At 40.5% G+C, this 12,929-nt stretch overlaps 1 long non-coding RNA gene across 1 annotated transcript; it reads right to left on the reverse strand.

Moving 5' to 3' along the window:
- Window positions 1-3,985: 3,985 nt before the first annotated feature.
- Window positions 3,986-7,572, reverse strand: LOC115355510 (uncharacterized). Its single transcript, XR_003927887.1, has 7 exons — window positions 7,514-7,572; window positions 7,158-7,196; window positions 7,023-7,061; window positions 6,101-6,169; window positions 5,165-5,328; window positions 4,747-4,848; window positions 3,986-4,234 (listed from the first exon to the last, which is right to left on the reverse strand). It is a non-coding gene; the product is annotated as an uncharacterized LOC115355510 (long non-coding RNA).
- Between the last annotated feature and the right edge of the window lie 5,357 nt (window positions 7,573-12,929).

The raw sequence follows: 12,929 nt of genomic DNA on the forward strand, positions 1-12,929 counted from the left end.
TTTATTTAGTAGTGCATGTTAGTGGGATAGTGCATGTTAATAAACATTTCTGTAAATGTGACAATGTAATGTTAGCCAAATGGCTATTTTTCAACTGTAGTCCCTGGGCAAGATGCAGAATACCATTTAATACAGTGGTCATTTTTGACCAGGAACACAAAGGTGTTTAACATGAAATGAACACAACATGAGGGTTAAAAGAAAGAAAGAAAGGGATGCAAAATAGTGGATTTTCTTTCTGATATCCAGTATGTTGATATGTTAAGTTTAAGTTTATTTAAAGGAAAAGTCACAGTGCAACATTACAGTTCCACATAGACTGGCCTGACTCAGTTCAAGAACTGTTTTTCAGCAGGTTCCCATGGCAAAACATCTCCAATACTTCAAATAGTGGACATGTCTGTCAACAAACATGTCTGGACACACACGCACACGCACACACACACACACACACACACACACACACACACACAGACAAACGGGCGGACACGTGAACATTGCATTCATCCATCCAATGAATATAAATACATACATACACACACACACATACATGCATACATACATAACCCATTCATATATTGTCTAGGCACACAGTCTACATATACAAAAATACCTGTACATATTACACACACACATACATACATACATACTTACATACATACATGGATATATATCAATCAATCAATCAATCATACTTTATTTTTCCCCAGGGGGAAATTTGGTTTAAGTTACATCCCGTCCAAGAAACACAAAACGACATAACAAATACAGGGTTACAGGATCAGGAGAACTTTGGGTCAGCCAGCGCCAGCGTGTGCAGCGCTCCTTAGAACAGTATACTGTTCTAGAAATCCACCACACTTAAAGTCCAAGAAGGCAACGGGTAAATATCAATTACTGATTGCTAATGTGTGCAAGTTTGGTTTGTCGTTAGAAAATGTCTATAGACCCACTAAGCAAAAAGTGGTCCAGAAAACGTTAAAAAGACGTCTTTTCTGTACCTCCAGAAGACGTCTTGAGAGGGGCCAGAATAAAAGTTTTTTAGACGTCTTTCCTGGACGTTGTAGTGACATCATCTCCGTACCTATAATGGACGTCTTCAGAGGGGCCAGAGTGAAAGTTGTCTGTACATCTTTCCTGGACGTTGATAGGACGTCATCTCCGTACCTCTAAAAGATGTGTTCAGAGGGGCCAGAATGAAAGCTTTCCATTTGTCTTTCCTGGACGTTGTTAAGTATGGAGGACTAAAAGGGACAGAATGAAATAAATAAATACATCTTTAAATAAATACTTAAAAGTGTCATTAATTAATTAAAATGGGAATTAAATAAATAAATGTGTCATTAAATAAATAAATATGTCATTAAATAAATAAATGTGTCATTAAATAAATAAATGTGTCATTAAATGTGTCATTAATTCATTAAAATACCAGTTCATTTAATGTAAAAACATATATATAATTATTTCATTATTTATTTAATTATTTCATGGACCGGTGTTGCAGTGCTTCATGAATTAATTTTATCTGTCAAACTCACCCATCAAAGTCAGTGGGCGGATCCTAACACCTGATTGGTTACCCAGCACAGCAAGCCAAGACAGATCGACTTCAGATAATCGATTGATGCAGAGCAAGTAAACATATTCTAGAGTGAAAGTTTTTAACTGTTTTGCTTAACCCAGACGCTCAGGTTGCATAACCTACAGCCCAGAGACTTTACTAAACATCAGGTAAAGCACGCTGCAAGAACTGAGGCTCTCTGCTTTGATGTGGACACACTACGCCAGCACGGGATTTTACCTGCGTCTACACCGGCTGTCACCAGGGAGAGGAGGGAGCGCAAGCGGTGCAAACGTAAACAAATGAGGGGGAAGAGAGCCGGGATCCACGCTAGACTACAGGCTACAGGCTAAAGGCTAAAGGCTACAGGCTAAAGGCTACAGGCTACAGGCTACAGGCTACAGGCTACAGGCTAAAGGCTATAGGCTACAGGCTAAAGGCTACAGGCTAAAGGCTACAGGCTACAGGCTAAAGGCTACAGGCTACAGGCTAAAGGCTACAGGCTACAGGCTAAAGGCTACAGGCTACAGGCTAAAGGCTATAGGCTAACCCCTCCAGACCAGCAGGACCGTGGCTCTTGCTCTCTAATGTTCGCTCCCTCGACAACAAGCTGGACGAGCTCCGCTTGCTAAGAGACACCCGCAGGAGAGAGACTGCTGTGTGCTTGCTTTTGCGGAGACATGGCTCCATGGAAACATCCCATCCCTGCAGGAGTAGAGCACTGAACACTGTCAGAGACCCCTCTCCCCCGCTCCACAAATACTTTGAGCTGCTTCCATCAGGCAAACGGTGAAAAGCAAAACCGCTAGAATGAGCAACAGCTTCCTCCAGAAAGCTGTTAGACTTTTAAACTGCTGACTTTACCATCAGTCGGGGATCCTAAGTGAAAAACTCTATCTCATTTTGTGTGCACTACTGCTGTATGTGTAGCTTAATGACAATAAAGCTTGATTTGATTTGATTTGATTTGATATTTTGACACACTTGGTGGCGCAACCTTTACTCGGTTCAAGCAAATGGGGGATTTGCAGGAGCAAATGTTACTGCGGTGCGCGATGCGTGCTAGATAGGTGCAGCCACAAAATGTCGAGAAGTTGCCCAGAACTACTCAGAGAAGCAGTAACTTTAACTGGAGAGGCTCTCAGCAAAACTCCCCCGGCTCCGGCAGACTTCCAGGCTTCAGACCTAAGCAATCGATTGGGCTAGATTCACGTTAGTCCCGCCCACTGACTTTGATGGGTGACTTTGACAGATAAAATTAATTCATGAAGCACTGCAACACCGGTCCATGAAATAATTAAATAAATAATGAAATAATTATATATATGTTTTTACATTAAATGAACTGGTATTTTAATGAATTAATGACACATTTATTTATTTAATGACACATTTATTTATTTAATTCCCATTTTAATTAATTAATGACACTTTTAAGTATTTATTTAAAGATGTATTTATTTATTTCATTCTGTCCCTTTTAGTCCTCCATAGTTAAGACGTCTTTTTTGGACATCATATAGATGTCATGATTACACATTTTAAATACACTATCAGACGTCCAGAAGATGTCCTAAATGAGGTAAACAATGCCACTTTCTGTACACTGAACATTAAAATTTAGTAAGAACAACTTGAAAAGTATTTCTCTTTACTGACACATCTAAAGCATTGACCAACTTGTAATATAAGCAACAATAAACCACCACTGTCCTGCACTAATTAGATAAGTGAATGACCCGGAGTTGCTAAAATTAAAGATCAATTGAAATGCTAAAGATACTGTGTAAAAAGAGTCACTGTCCTCAAACTGAAACAGATGTACAAAAATGAAGAATGCATGTTTGAAGAAGTGTAGGGAGAAATGAGTACAAATGTTGTAGAGAACTTGGATCTATGTGTATGTGTGTGTGTGAGCAGGCTGTCCAAACTTACAGTTACACAAGACCCCTGAGAGGAAGGATGGGCCATACTTTTAAATAAATAAATATCCTAAAAGACAACACCCACTCCAGCCACAGCCTGCCGTACCACCAGACTACAGAGCAGCTTCTTCCCTCAGGCTGTGAGACTAAATGCACCATCTGCACTCCTCCAGGCTTAATAATTCTATTTTCTACACAATCAGTCAATTAATCAATCAAGAGGGAACCACACTTTAATTTCATTATTCAACCTGTTGTATAATGACAAATAAACTTCCTTGTATCCTTGTATCCTTAAATAAATAAAAAGAATAATAGAAAAAAGACAACAGCACTTTATGCACTAATGGCATTGTTGCTTTAACCTATTTCATTAGTCTGAGACACACAACTGTTCTGTTTCTATTGCATGTGGTGTAACTGTAGAAGAGAGCGTATTTATTTCACTAGCCTTGATTTATGTTTTCTTCATCAACAAAGGACACATCAGTGATGAGTTGTGCCTTTATTCTCTCTTTTTTTTAAACAACAAACAACATTCTCAAACAACAACTTTCTGACGTTAAGAAGCCTCTTGACTGAGAGGCCAAACATTTTCAAAATAAACATACAAACAATAAACAACTAACAACTACTCATTTGTATGCATCTCCTCCGACTCTCCACGGGGCGTGTTTGAGATGATCAGCAGCAGCACTCCTTATTTGGGCCTCAGTTGCTGACCTGTCCCACTGCATGACAGCATCTGAAACAACAAAAACAGAAATTAACGAGCGCAAATTTGCAATAGCTGCAACCATGTGTGCAGAAACCTTTATATATGTGCACACATGCACAGATACACAGACAAGCTTGGCCTGATGGTGGCACTATAGGAAAGGTAATGGGGTCATCAAAATAAATAGGGTTCATCCTCTAGGGGTCATGAATGTGTCCAGCAAGTTTGAAGCAATTTCCATGAAAGCTGTTCTGCGCTTACATGAAAACTCTTTGGCGGCAACCCGGATAAAAAGATTAGGCAAACTGAGTAGTCTCAAATGGCCCAAGACAGCCTGTGATTGTTTCCCTGCAGTTTTAAGGCAGAAATACTCAGAGATCTTGTTTACTGCTAACTTTTCACCCGATATGTCTTGTAACATGAGGGAAATGCAATATGAACATGTGAACAAGGTGAAAACCATGATTTTTCGTTGGAGGTGGACTTTTAAATGTTTCATTCTGAACCGTGTTTACCAGAAAAAGGATATTTAAGCTTACCTTTTATAGCAGGAAAACACTTTTGTGTCCTCTAATCCATTTTTTTCTTTTTTATCCTTTCCTCTCATGTTAAACTGTGTCATGAGCTGGTTGGTGAAGAGCCTAATCCAAGAGAAATTTAAGTCAGTTAAAGATATCAAAGGCAGAGAAAGCCTCCCTTAGTCAACTGTTCTGCTCCACTTTCTAAAGAAATGTGTATGATATGCAAAAGAAAAACTAAGTGCAAGTAAATGCATAAATACCTGTCCAGCACTTTGTGTGTGCAGTCCTTGACATCTTTGCCACCCACTCTTTAATTTTTTTCGGTTTCGGCCACAAATTTTAATTTCGGTGCATCCCTACAGTTGACTAATATGAACAGGTCCAACACATATTGAATGTGTATCAGTAGAGAAGCAACTGACTGAAAGCATCTTACCAAATTACTCAAGTTGTCTGCTGCAGTGAGGCCTCCATCCTTCTGAAATCCTCCATTGACTGCATTTTTTCAATGTTGCCGGCTGAGTGAATTTCGCTTCTCTGCAGTTTTTTTTATTTCATTCTCTAGAGTCATGAGCTTGGTGATGACAATTTTCTGAAACTCTAACAATGGAGAGAAAAGACTGAATTACTCACTGTAATGTGGTCACAACTGTGTAGCTCCTTTATTCCCAGAGGAACTTACACTTTAGTCCAGTAAATTTAACTGAAAAAGGGGCCTAACCCAGGAGAAATTGCAATAGTAATGTTTCATAGTTTTTATTGGTCCTAATACCGGCCAGTGTGGTGGCTGACCTCCAGTACAGTAAGTAGTTAAAACAAACGACATGTTGGACATTTCGGTACCACTTTACAATAGAACTACCCTTATGAAGGGTTATAATTGGTTTATACATTAGGTTATTAGGTTGTAAATACATCACAAATCATTAATAAACAATTAGAAACAAGTCATAACGGTTTTCATACATCAGTGCAGGCTCACTATTTTGCAAGATCAAATTACTGCTGCACTGTAAATGGTTATATTTTACAATGAGGCTCCTTTGACAGTTTTAAATGTTAGTAACTCATTATACTAACATTTATAACTGTCAAGCCTTATTGTAAAGTATATAGACAAATTTCTTATGCAGAGAAAATTTAATGATAAATGGTTTACAACTTAATTTGACTGACTTTCTTTGGATTAAAAAAAAGGTTATTGGGGGTTAACGGTAACCCCAATTGATAATCATGATATCATGACAGTAATTAATTTTTATATCCAATTTTAATGACAACCCAATTCTCAATGGTGATTCAATGGTGATGTGGCTGACTGCTCAGGTTCAAAGTATATGGCATGGAAATATTGTTAGACATATGTACTAACTTGCTTGAGTGATGGGGAATCTGGATGAAGTGCTGGAGTGCAGAGGAGTAAATGAAGGAGACGGTGCACCTAAAAGGGCAAAAAATAAAAGTACTGTGGAGTCATCAGATAAATGTGTGTGCAACATGCCTTGCTAAGAGAGAGAGAAAGAGATAGAGAAAAGGCAATCCTGACCACCAGTGGACCAGCTTTCTGTGAGCTGCTGAGAACTGGGTGAACCTGCACAACCCAAAACAGAAACAAGACATAACAAGTGCTCAAAATATTCATGCCATTGTCACTTGATAAGACAGGAAATATATTACACTTGACAGTTTAGGATCACTTGGAATGTAACAGTTTTGAATTAAAAGAACATTTTTATTCAATAAATAGATCATTTAATTGATACAAAGTTGAGATTAGTAAATTGCTAAAACAAATTTGTGTACAAACAACCATTTTTTTTTTTTTTTTAGCAACAATCACTTCTGTTGTCCAATGGCACATTGTGTTAGCTAATCCAAATTTGTACAGTCCCAATGCACAACTGAGCAAGAAGACAAGTACAGAGTCTCAGGAAACAAATGCTTCACAGGTCCTCAATTGGCAGCTTCTTTAAATGGTACCTGCAAAATCAACATGAAAGCTGCCTAAATGTGAGTGAGAGTCAGTAGCTACCACACCGTTGTGACGAAAAGAGAGCTGAGCCGAAAGGCAAAGCTCTCGATCTACCAGTTGATCTTTGTTCCTACCCTTACCTACGGTCATGAGGGCTGGATCATGACCGAAAGAACAGGGCTACGAATACATTCCCCAGCTGCAGTTGGTCAGTGTTGCCAGGGAAAGGGAAGACTGGATTTCCCTGCTGAAGTTGCTACCCCTGCGACCCAAACCTGGATAAGCGGATGAAGTGAAATGATGAGTGAATGGCTATACTCACGTCTTGTAGACCTTTCTCTGCTGTGGGACCTTGATGAGCCTGAGCCGTGGACATGAGAACAGTCTGTCAGTCACGATCAATATTAATGATCTGTATGGTGCTTATACAGTATATTCTACGAATGGCTATACTCACGTGTAGAACGCCTTTCTCTGCTGTGGGACCTTGATGAGCCTGAGCCGTGAACACCAGAACCGTCAGTCAGTCATGATCAACAATGCTAGTTATCTACATGTAGATTTTATATACTTGATAAATGTTTCAAAGGAATTGAATCAGGTCAAGTGGACTTTGTTAAATGTCTTAGAAGACGTTTTGCTCCTTATCCAACTGCCTTTATCAGTTTGTGCTGTTCACTAGACCAGACTGGCTAGTCGAAACGTCTTCTAAGACATAACTAAGTCCACCTGACCTGATTCAATTGCTTTGAAATACCTATGACTTGGACGAATGAGAACATGCACAGACATATGATAAATGGCTATACTCACGTTTAGTATGTCTTTCTCTGCTCTGGGACCTTGATGAGCCTGAGCCGTGAACGCCAGAACCGTCAGGCAGTCATTTACAATACTAGTGATTTTATTGGTGCTTATACAGTACAGGCCAAAAGTTTGGACACACCTTCTCATTCAATGCGTTTTCTTTATTTTCATGACTATTTACATTGTAGATTCTCACTGAAGGAATCAAAACTATGAATGAACACATGTGGAGTTATGTACTTAACAAAAAAAAGGTGAAATAACTGAAAACATGTTTTATATTCTAGTTTCTTCAAAATAGCCACCCTTTGCTCTGATTACTGCTTTGCACACTCTTGGCATTCTCTCCATGAGCTTCAAGAGGTAGTCACCTGAAATGGTTTTCACTTCACAGGTGTGCCTTATCAGGGTTAATTAGTGGAATTTCTTGATTTATCAATGGGGTTGGGACCATCAGTTGTGTTGTGCAGAAGTCAGGTTACTACACAGCCGACAGCCCTATTGGACAACTGTTAAAATTCATATTATGGCAAGAACCAATCAGCTAACTAAAGAAAAACGAGTGGCCATCATTACTTTAAGAAATGAAGGTCAGTCAGTCCAGAAAATTGCAAAAACTTTAAATGTGTCCCCAAGTGGAGTCGCAAAAACCATCAAGCGCTACAACGAAACTGGCACACATGAGGACCGACCCAGGAAAGGAAGACCAAGAGTCACCTCTGCTTCTGAGGACAAGTTCATCCGAGTCACCAGCCTCAGAAATGGCAAGTTAACAGCAGCTCAGATCAGAGACCAGATAAATGCCACACAGAGTTCTAGCAGCAGACCCATCTCTAGAACAACTGTTAAGAGGAGACTGCGCCAATCAGGCCTTCATGGTCAAATAGCTGCTAGGAAACCACTGCTAAGGAGAGGCAACAAGCAGAAGAGATTTGCACAAAAGAGGGGGTGGGGGTGAATGCTGCAGAGGCTCAGTCTGTGAAATATTAGGAACAAGTGAACTCAGGTGCTCTTCAAGGGAAAAATAGCAAACAAGGTTAGAAGAGAACTGACTGTCGTGCTAGATTGTATGCTGCAGTCATGGAGGGAGATCCCGAGGCACTCTAGAGTGTGAAAATATAAAATCCTTTATTCAGATGGGAGACCCAACGCGTTTCGATGAGTTACATCTTCATCAGGGGTGTAAGAGCATAAGGTGCACAGGTGTGTATTTAAAAGGTAGTCACATGGTCACATGGGTGGACATGGAGTGGTCACATGACCACGTATAGGGACTGCAACCAGTGGTGTATACACATAAAATAAAAACAAAATAAAAACAAGTATTATGACATACCTGAGCAAAATGCTAGAAAACCCATATCACAAGCCACAATTTTAAAACAACAAAGCACATGAAATGATGGACAAGGCTAAGAAAGGTTGGCCAAGGGCTCATGTTAAAAAATGTCCTAAGAGCGCTCATGCGGGTCACTGGAATAGTCTGGGTGGGGCCTGTTGACTTCTGAGCAAATGGAAATGTCCAGGATGTGTGAATGTGAGTGTGAGTATGTGCGTGTGTGTGAGTGTGTGTGTGTGTGTGTGTGTGTGTGTAACTCATCGAAACGCGTTGGGAGTGCCTCGGGATCTCCCTCCATGACTGCAGCATACAATCTAGCACGACAGTCAGTTCTCTTCTAAGCAGAAGAGATTTGTTTGGGCCAAGAAACACAAGGAATGGACATTAGACCAGTGGAAATCTGTGCTTTGGTCTGATGAGTCCAAATTTGAGATCTTTGGTTCCAACCGCCATGTCTTTGTGAGACGCAGAAAAGGTGAACGGATGGATTCCACATGCCTGGTTCCCACTGTGAAGCATGGAGGAGGAGGTGTGATGGTGTGGGGGTGTTTTGCTGGTGACACTGTTGGGGATTTATTGAAAATTGAAGGCACACTGAACCAGCATGGCTACCACAGCATCCTGCAGCGACATGCCATCCCATCCGGTTTGCGTTTAGTTGGACCATCATTTATTTTTCAACAGGACAATGAGCCCAAACACACCTCCAGGCTGTGTAAGGGCTATTTGACCAAGAAGGAGAGTGATGGAGTGCTGCGGCAGATGACCTGGCCTCCACAGTCACCGGACCTGAACCCAATCCAGATGGTTTGGGGTGAGCTGGACCGCAGAGTGAAGGCAAAGGGGCCAACAAGTGCTAAACACCTCTGGGAACTCCTTCAAGACTGTTGGAAAACCATTTCAGGTGACTACCTCTTGAAGCTCATGGAGAGAATGCCAAGAGTGTGCAAAGCAGTAATCAGAGCAAAGGGTGGCTATTTTGAAGAAACTAGAATATAAAACATGTTTTCAGTTATTTCACCTTTTTTTGTTAAGTACATAACTCCACATGTGTTCATTCATAGTTTTGATTCCTTCAGTTAGAATCTACAATGTAAATAGTCATGAAAATAAAGAAAACGCATTGAATGAGAAGGTGTGTCCAAACTTTTGGCCTGTACTGTATGTGGTAAGTATGATGATAAATCAGACATAGTTTATTGTTTTTCTCAATAATATGGCAACTTTTATTCAACTTAAAACTCACTTGTGTAGGCCTATGGTGGAAATATTGGAAACAATGTTTAACAATAACTGTTTTTTTCATAGTGGACATTGAATGTATTGCAGTACCCCTATAATTAATGATCCATGTAAAGTAATGTCCTGCTCAGACAGTTCTTTGGCTACAATCACGAGGACAATGGCCCTCTCGGCTTCCATAATTGCAATGCTTGCGTAATGCAACAGGTTGTTCAGAACTTTATCGTTCCTGTTAGCTTGACGTTATGTACTGGTGCGTCTGCACTGAATACACCCCCTGATTCCACACAAATCGAAAATGTAAAATGCATCAGTTCCTTGTCAGACTCTGGACGTTTGAACAGCAAATGTAAAAGCTTTCATGAACCGGATTTTGTTTTAATCTCTAGTGTGTTGTTGCATCAGTAAGTGATGGAGTTGAAAGTTGCATAACAAACATGTATTTATATGAAGATGGCGAGGATTATCCTTTGAGGTAAAAACATTCATTAAAAATGGGGGCTTCACAGTTAAATTTATATTTGCTCGTAAAAATCAACAATTTTAACAGACGGTGACAGAGCTGGAAAAAGAGAGATGTGAGGCAGTTAGGTAATGGAAAGACATGAATGAGGAAGACGAATGTAAGGATAGATCATTGGATGGATGGATGGGTGGACAGATGGAGGGCAGGTAGCTCCAGCAATATTCCAGCAGCCAAGACTGGCCTCACTGTCCTGAGTGTGTTGCTGCTGCTCTCTTCCTCCATGTCAGTTGTGTAAACTTTCATTACGCCTTCACGCAGAGCATTTTAAAGGCGAGGACAGGGGCTCATTTGATTGGTTAAATGTGAATCGGCTGTGTCAAACCCACTCCACGCCTTCTCTCCTCCCTTCCGCTGGTAAGAGGAACGGCGGAGTACTTGCGCCACCGAGCACGGTGTGCCAAAATTGCAAAATGCGCCTGGCCACACCCAGTTGGCGCAGCGCTGTTATGAATTGTGTTTTGTGTTGTGTTGGATGTACTGTTCTCTCTCTCCCTCCCTCCTCCTCTTCTCCCTCAGTATACCTGCAAATCAGTGTGTTCCAGGGCCAAAACCACCATTTCAACATTGGGGGGGACAGATATTGAATTTGCTATTGAATTGCTAATATATTCCAGCAATATTGGGGGGGGACATTTTTGGAGTGCCTGAACATTGGGGGGGACTTGTCTATGGACGTTTGGTCCCTGGTGTGTTCAGTTGCAGGTGTATGGGGTAATTGGTCAGCTGACTGAAGGCTGGTAGCTGATTGGATGGGCCCAACTATATCTTCCTGCTGGTGTTGGTCTCCCGCCCCCTTCTTCCTCTTTCCATCCCCAACCATGGAGGCCATGCAGAGACTGATTAGAGAGATGTTGTGATTTAACTGTGTTTGATAGCCACTTAGAGTGACTCTTTTGTTAGTTTTGGTGTAAGCCTAGTTACTAGGACATTTTGTGTTGTTTAGTTTTGGTAAATACCTATGGTAAAAAGAAAAACACTGAGCAGCAGGTAGGAAGGAGAAGCCTCTTTATTTTGTAACTTTTCTCATGTTTTGATGTTAGGAGGTAGGTAAGATAATGTCTTTAGTTTGCTGTTGTTTTCTCTACCAGGTAAGGGCAGGGCTCATTTAGTTGTTTTGTTTGTTGTTTTGGCATTGTTCTCCTGTCCGAGTCTTTAATAAATACGCTGCTCGGTAAACTTCACCCTGGTATTTCCTACATTCTTGGGGATGAGAAGAGTGGGGGGGCTCTTTTCATGTTATGGATCCAGGTTCCCCTAGGCCAGGGACATAACAAGCGCATTTGTGCTACGCCCCCGCCTCGAAAAACTAGAGCCCTGAGAGTCTACTGTGTATTTTGTATGCTCTATTGTATAGTCTTGCTAGGGGGTCCAAAATTTCCTTTGAGGTGAGAGACCAGATGGGGAGACAGTATGATAGCTTAGAGAGAATGATAGAATGTAAATAGATATTTGAGACATTATGGGTGAGATAAGGTCCGACCTGTAGACATACATTTTCTGTTTAAGCTTGCTAATGAGAATATTGACATGCTTTTTGTAGGTAAGGTGGGAGTCCAAGTGAACTCCAAGATATTTATATGTATCTGTGACTACTAGAGTTTGATTGGATAGGGTAACAGGAACAGTTATGGAACAGTTGGAACAGTTATGTTCCAACTCTTTTGGCTAAGAGCTGATTCGAATGTATGCACATTTTTCCATCAAATTGGAGAAAACATTAAGTTTCTCCTGTAGTGGAATTAACATATGATTATGCCCACTCTTTGTGTGAAGTCCCACTGGCAGATGCAGACATAACAGACAATGCTTTTCAAAATGCACACATTTGCTAAGATAAGATAAGATATTCCTTTATTAGTCCCACGGTGGGGAAATTTCACATTTATTTTATTTAGCTAGGTTAAATAAGAAAACTACTTCAGCTTACTGATTTTTCAAAGGATTTGAACCCTGAGCAACGTAAGTAAAAAATGCACAAAAAACTAACAAGAAAACTATATTTACAATTATTAAAATGATCTTTTTTAAAAATCAGATCAGTGATGCTGGATCAATGTCATATGTCTTGTTGAGGCTGCATTAAAACGGCTTTCAAAAGCATTTAAGTAAATAAATAAAAACAATCTAGTCTCTACAATTGTACATGTTTAAGGCTTAGGTAGGCGCTGCTGGTTGGTTGTAGCTCTCACATGCAGCATAACCAGCCACACAAGTACAGCACCTACAATTTATTCTAACACAGTCACATGAGGGCACACATGAGGCACACACAGGCACAGCTCTCCTCTCCCTACAGCATGCACCTCCAACAAATT

The sequence above is a fragment of the Myripristis murdjan genome, chromosome 23, assembly GCF_902150065.1.
Source record: "Myripristis murdjan chromosome 23, fMyrMur1.1, whole genome shotgun sequence".
Taxonomy (NCBI): Eukaryota; Metazoa; Chordata; class Actinopteri; order Holocentriformes; family Holocentridae; genus Myripristis; species Myripristis murdjan.